Source organism: Bacillus rossius, chromosome 3 (genome assembly GCF_032445375.1).
Source record: "Bacillus rossius redtenbacheri isolate Brsri chromosome 3, Brsri_v3, whole genome shotgun sequence".
NCBI classification, from domain to species: domain Eukaryota; kingdom Metazoa; phylum Arthropoda; class Insecta; order Phasmatodea; family Bacillidae; genus Bacillus; species Bacillus rossius.
Genome location: NC_086332.1, coordinates 57,051,865 through 57,059,105, shown reverse-complemented (window position 1 = coordinate 57,059,105; position 7,241 = coordinate 57,051,865). Strand labels below are relative to the sequence as shown.

General features: G+C 38.6%; 1 non-coding gene across 1 annotated transcript; it reads right to left on the bottom strand.

Annotated features, from left to right (window-relative positions):
* Positions 1 to 2,012: 2,012 nt before the first annotated feature.
* Positions 2,013 to 2,096, bottom strand: Trnal-cag (transfer RNA leucine (anticodon CAG)). Its single transcript has one exon. It is a non-coding gene; the product is annotated as a tRNA-Leu (tRNA).
* Positions 2,097 to 7,241: the final 5,145 nt, after the last annotated feature.

The following is a 7,241-nucleotide window of genomic DNA, read 5'->3' as shown; positions in this document are numbered from 1 at the left end:
ATTACTTGACACCCATTCGTAGTGATTAACAAAGTAAATATATATAAAAATCTAGACTCACAATATATATGTAAACATTGTTGAATTTAAAGAATTAACATTGTGGGGCGGCTCGCTTCGTCACGCCTGCTGTTACGGGCAGCTAGGAGAATGAAGAGGGCGGGAGTGGGGGAAGAGGGAATACTGCTGGAACGACGCCAAGTCAGCCCATCATGCGCGCCAACCTCCCGAGCCAATATTTCCCCAGGACCTGTCCCACTTAATACCGGGGCCGCCCCTGCGTTGCCGCGGCTATAAATACGGCGCTGCCGTCTCATCAGTCACGTCCCCCGACAGTCCGCAAACACGGGCACCCCTCGTCGTGCGAAACTCGGATCCGCTGCCTCTGGTTCTTCTATCATTTAGCCCCGTGCTTAGGGACGTAACTACACTAGTTCCCACACGGGGCAAGAATTCTTCTTTCCAAACCAACCAAACCAAAATATTCCCCGGAAACACCACATATGAATGCCACTATTCCAAATATTTTTGCTTCAACTTGGATGGTAAATAAATAGATTTATTTGCAGAAATTTTATTCAATACACTGCAAGTTGAATAGTAAAAACGCGAAAAACAGCCGTTTTTAAATATATTAACAGTATACCTACATTAAAAAAAAAATTAGTTCATATGCCCTCCGACATGTTTTTTGTGGTCTAGCTACGACATAATTATTTATAGTTAAAGTCACTCCACCAGTTTAGCGCCCCCTCCTCCTCAAATGCGGCGTCCGGGGCACAAGCCCTGTCTGGTCTCTAGTTTCGTCCCTGCGGCCTTCTACAATGGCACTGGAACGGATACGTATCACCTACACGGAGACGGATCTCACGGAACAGAGTTTCTACAGTGGCACGCAAACAGAGAAGGGCCCGTAAGGATTAGCTCTGCAATGCTGAGCTCTTACGTTTACGTTGCTCTGTGCGACCAATAGAAGCCGGGTACTTGGCTGCGGTGGTAGCAGTGTTTGTTTATTTTCTAAATACAACAACTATTTCAAGTACAGAATATTTAATTTTCTACTATTACTTCGTTATTTATTTATAATATTTATGTAAATTATGGCCTTGCTATGATTTCGTAGCATAATTTTATTGATATTTTGTAACCTTGAAATGCAATCACATTGGTTGCCATTCGTTACGTTTCTGTGCACTGTGGAAGCAGCAGTCGCAGTAGTAAAATGTTCTGGGCGATCCGTCTCCGTTTCTGTGCTATTATAGAACGGACCTTAGCTGTATTTGCTCCCAGTTGGCAGCTGTCGCCACTCCGCAAGTCCGGCGCTAGTCTCGCTGCAGCTCACCGCTGTGTTAATTTCGTGTCCTTAGATTTTACGCTATGGAAATACATTATTTCTAAACGTATGCTATTATTTTTTTCTCATAGTAGCTAAGGTACTTGTAGTGATTTTTTTTTTTTTTTTTTTTTTTTTTTAAATCCCTAACCCATTTCTATCCTCTTGGTCCGATTTCAATTATTAACAATTTCAACCGAGATTTTCCATCTCTATATTTTATTTATCAGTCTGTAATTAATATGTGAAAAAGTTTGGCAGTGATCGTGTTCATAAAAAGAAGTAGATAGGTAACTAGACATATAAATATTAATAATTTTTTGCGTTCACAGTGGAATTGGTGACTAGCGGCTATGAAACGGAGTATTAGGTATAAATTTTCCGGAAGTCGCACCATGATAGCGATTGCAAAAGGTAATTTTTCTTTAAAATCTACCTAAAAGACGATTTGAAGGAGGATCAGTCCTCGCTATATAAAGATAGCGGCCGTAAATTATTGAGGAATCACACATACAGCTTTGACATGATCTCGCACCGTTGAGCATATAGAAAAAAAAATCCATTGACCATCCATTATTGTAGGTGGTCGTCTGTTATCAACAACCACTTCTTAATTGATACAGTTATAGAAGCCGCATTACTTATATCGTTCAAACTTGGTTACGATATGTAAAAATATTGTCAGAAGTGGGATTCGAACCCACGCCCACAGAAGTGGACTGTGACCTGAACGCAGCGCCATAGACCGCTCGGCCATCCTGACTTACTTATCATCAGTAGTTACTACTGTTTATTTACGCGTAATAGCAGGGCCGCGTCTAGGGGGAGGGGGGGGGGCAAAAGGGGCATTTGCCCCGGGCCTCACATTCTAGGGGGCCTCAAATTTTATTTAAAAAATATATCATTATTTAAAGTGAATTCCCATTTTATATCTGGCGTAATAATAACTTGTCTTTACATTTAGATACGTAATTATTTAGTTTTGTAAAGCATGATTCCACAATAAAACCACACCGTGCTGTAACTTGTATGGTTTTATTTATAACTACTAAGTAAGTCACCGACATCGGAAGCCTACAACTCACGTATTTTCGGTTAGCTACCACGTTCGTGCAATTTCGGATTCCTCTCAAAAATTGAAATTAAAAAAATCGAAGGGTTAGGTTAGGTCAGTCACAACATGCTTGTTTTCATTTGAAACTTCTGATTTAGCGGCTGAAGTGGCGTTAGTACCAAAACGCAAAACTTTGGAAATCTTCGGAAATTCTTGCAGGGAACCGAAACTACGTGAGTTGCAGGCTTCCCCATCGACATCGACGCCGGTCGCCGATAACTACTGTGGTGCGGACAAAGCGAGCGGATTCATTTCATACCACAACAGCGATTGTGGCGCTACGGGTGCTATTGTTCGATTCGAGAGGTCGATTAATGTGTTGTGTGATTCGTTTTAGTTCCAACAGATGTCATGTAATTAATGTACGCGTACAACTTCTTAATCTAAGATTGACGAACAACAATCAATATCCCTGTTTTAATCTATTTGTGCAACTAAATATGTTTTTAGTGAGATTTTAAAGCTTTTAATTTTGTTTTTGCAGCAACGACTTTATTTCTTTTAATGATTTTGTTGGTTTATGAATCACACGAACTTGTTATGATGTTCATGTTGGTAGTTGTGTTCAACAATAGATAAGTCCATCAGGCGGGAATAATGTAAACTGACCTTGATACTACACCAGAGTTTTAGTTCGATAATAATTGCTAATTGGTTGTGTTTTATAATAATGTCACAAAATGAGTGTACGTAAATTTTATAGTGATGCTTCCAAACGTAAAGCAAAAAGAAGAGAACAAGAAGAAATAAACAAACTTCCAAAACTTTCAGCTTTCTTCACAAAGAACCATGAACCTCCTCAAAACTAGAACCACGTGATTGTGTTGGTAAGTTGCCTTTGACTTTACCACTTTCAAGCTCTGATAAAGTTAAAGAAAACACAAAAGTAACTACAATAGATAATTGTAATATCATTAACACAACTCCAGAAATTCCCATAACTTCTAGAAACTGTGCTAGGACTGAAAGAAGTGTAGAGTTTGATAGTGCAGTGTTAATAGAAGAAATCCAGCAAGATCCTGCGGCATGGCCTGGCAATATCACTGACGAAATGACTAGTTATTGTGTTAATAAGGGGCCGAACGTTTTTAGTAATAATGATGGAGACTACGCAGCTTCTGCTAGGCAATGTCCAAAATGTACTCGTAAACTAACAACATCTGCATTTGTGAGAGTTCTTGAAAATAGAGAGCAACAGGAGAGAAAATGGTTATTGTACTCTAAATGTACGGGAAATGTGTTTTGCTTTGCGTGCAAACTTTTCAGTAATTGTAAACTATCAAAATTTGTAAATGGTTTTTTCTAATTGTAAGAAAACAGAAGAAAGATTGAGACAGCATGAAAACAGTATTGAACACAAAGCATGTTCTTTAAAATGGGTTTCAAGAAAAAATAAGAAAATGTCAATTTCATCACATTTAGATGCACAAGTGACTACTGAGACAAATTACTGGAAGAATGTTCTTGTTAGAGTAGTGGCAGTTGTAAAAATTTTGTGCAGTCGTGGTCTTCCTTTTCGTGGTGATAATCAGATGCTTGGATCACCTCGTAATGGTAATTACCTAGGAATTTTGGAACTCCTTGCTCAGTTTGATCCTTTTTTACAGGAACATTTAAGGATACATGGGAACAAAGGAAAAGGTCATGTATCGTATCCTTCTTCTGATAGATGTGAAGAATTCTTTGAGCTAATGGGTAACAAAGTTCGGAAACACATGCTAAATGAGATTAGACAGGCCAAATATTATTCATTGATAGTTGATTCTACACCTGATGTTTCCCATACAGATCAGTTATCTTTTGTATTTAGATACTGCCTTAACGGTAACATTTTGGAAAGGTTTTTGTGTTTCATTCCAATTTACAGCCACACAGGAAGAAATTTAAGTGAAGTTGTAACCTGTACTCTAAAAGACAACACCTTTGATATCCAGGGTTGCCGAGGTCAGAGCTATGATAATGCAGCCAACATGTCAGGAAAATACGAGGGCCTACAAGCGCACATTAAATCAATAAACAGCTTTGTGCTGTATGTTCCATGTGCAGCACATTCAGTAAACTTAGTAGGAAAAAACAGTTTTGGTGAATGTATTCATGCAACAAAACTGTTTCTGTTTTTAGAAAAGCTGTACTAATTTTTCGCTGCTTCCACTCACAGGTGGTCAGTTCTTGAAGGAGTTATTTCGGAAAGCACAGGAAATAGCGGAAAGCCAAAAATCACTGTCAAGAGCTTGTCGGAAACAAGGTGGTCATGCAGAGAAGATGCATTGAAAACTCTCGTCATTCTTTATGATGAGATTTTATGTGCATTTAATGATATGTTCAACGACAAAAATGAAACGCAAGTCACAAGGATGGAAGCGAACTCCCCCATGAAGAAAATGCAATATTTAGAATTTGCTTTTATGGCCGTATTTTGGTACGGCATTATGGAAAGATTCTTTGCAGTAACCAAGCATCTACAGAAGCCTGGACTATGTCATAACTGGTCATCAACTGATCAATTCTTTGAAAGGTTTTGTTTCCGATTTGCGAAATAATTTTGATGAAATTGAAGTTAAAGCAGCACAACTAAGCAACCATGTGTTACAAACTTTTGTAGATACTAGATCTTCCAAAAATAAAAAGGTTTTTGGATGGAAAAGACGAACTTTCAACTGTTATAACATCCCGCGAGAATTTCAGAATTTCCACATTTCGATGCATTGCTGACAAGCTCCGCATGGAACTGGAGAAGAGAGCTGCGCCTGTAGGCCGGTCTACAATTGCATTTTTAGAGCCATTACACTTTTCTTTACATGTTTCGTTTCAGACACTTTGAGCGCTTAGTAAAATAAGCTTTTATACCTGGAGTTCTATGAGAATGTGAGGCCTGGGGCAACAATATTCGGAGAGCCCCCCCCCCCCCCCCCCCTTTATTGTAGTGATAATTTTCAGATATGAAAAACGCATATTTGCATTGACATATATGTATGTAATAACTAACATAAAAAATTGCAATGTCCCAAATGATGTCCCACGGACATTGATCGCTGATTGGTCCACGTGACCCTCTGACGTCATGGGAGACGTGGGCGATAGTCCGAATCTGACTGGTCCGAACACATAGGTAGGTCAAAATTGAACTTTTTGTCCCAAACCGTGTCCATTGGTAACATAGAAGAAGAGCACTCGTGGTATTTGCTGATTTCGAATACTTTTTCAAAAAAGGTAAACAGAAAATAACGGACGGTATGGATTGAGCCCAGAAGATCGAAAAAAATTAATTATCAGTGCTGTCCGTTTGCAATCGGCGCTTTTCAAAGGCCAAACATACGAATTAATTTTTGAAGTATGTTTAGACTTCATTAAATGGTATTTACTTTTGCCTTATGGAATAAATAAATTAATATTATTGAACTCACACAAATTTCACAAGTTAAATTAATATTCAAAACTTAGCTATGTACTATTTAAATTGCATGAAAACAATAAATAAAAACAATCGAAAAAAAAACATTTATTTCGGCGCTCCATATTAACTGTCCTCTGGCGGCTACTTTATAAATCACTATATTCGGACATCGAACATCGCAACTGTAGACAGGGAAGTTTTCTGTGCGTGAATGTGACGTCGTTAGGACCATTAGGACCGCCTCGAAACGTCGGCGAACACTTCCTTCGTCTTCGACGCGGCTAGAACCTGCAAGCCGAGCCATCTCGGACGAAGGGCGCGAAAGCCTACGATCATTATTAAAATTTGTCTGTTTCACTTCTCATTAAACTGCCACGTTTTAATTGTCCTACACCAGTAGTCGCCCTAGTATACGCAGGGAGCCTACGCTATTTACTTTTTGGAGGCCCTCCCCCAGGATTTTTGAAAAATTTACTCTTTAACATTTCTAACCCAACCTGGAACTTAAATTTTCGACGATGGTTCGGCTAATCTATCCTAGAATATTATAGTATTCCTTCGCGATAATTTATCCTCGGATCAGTTTGATAAATGCTTAAATTTCCGGTATAATCACATAATCATACGTAGCAATAGCACCTTCGAAATCTTTGAAAGCACGTTAAGTTACAGGATAATGCAAATTTAATTTTCCTTTTCCCGTTAATGGCCATGTTTTTAACAGAACACTGGACAACCGAAAGTAAATAAAAATGAAAGGCACCGGCGTGGGCCCCGACAGGCCTGCTCTGCCCTGGAGTCGCCCCTGTTCTCCACTGGTGTGGGTTCCCTCTGGTTTAACATTACCAGGCATTACCAGGGTTCTTATTATTAACGACTTATTTTTAAAATAAAAAAAAAAAACAACAACTTAGCAGTTTAGCGACCTCCATTCGTGGACAGAACTTCTCGAGCTGACGCTGGAAACGACAGTTTAACACGAAGAGGTAAACATGAACACACGGCTGAAAGAAAAATTTTTAGGTACGCTTCCAAAAATTTCAACGAAACCCGAAGGAAAGATTCGTTCGTCCACGACTTATATTGCCAGAATTACCCAAATTATGGAAAGAACGGGCTTCAACTATGCGAAGGTACGACCTGTCAAAATGATTTGTAATGTGACATTTTTTTGTTCCTACATATTTTATAGTCGGGGCAAAAAATTCTCCTGAACAGAACCGTCACCCTGGTGATAGGGTGTTGTGAATAAGAAATATAATTAAATAAAACATATAAATAAAAAGATAAATAAAAAATTAAGTAATCTCTTTATTGTTAATCATGTAAAACATAATAATTCTTATTTTCATTGTAGTGTATGATTAGATCGGTAATTAGCTTGGTTTGTAGCATTTCGG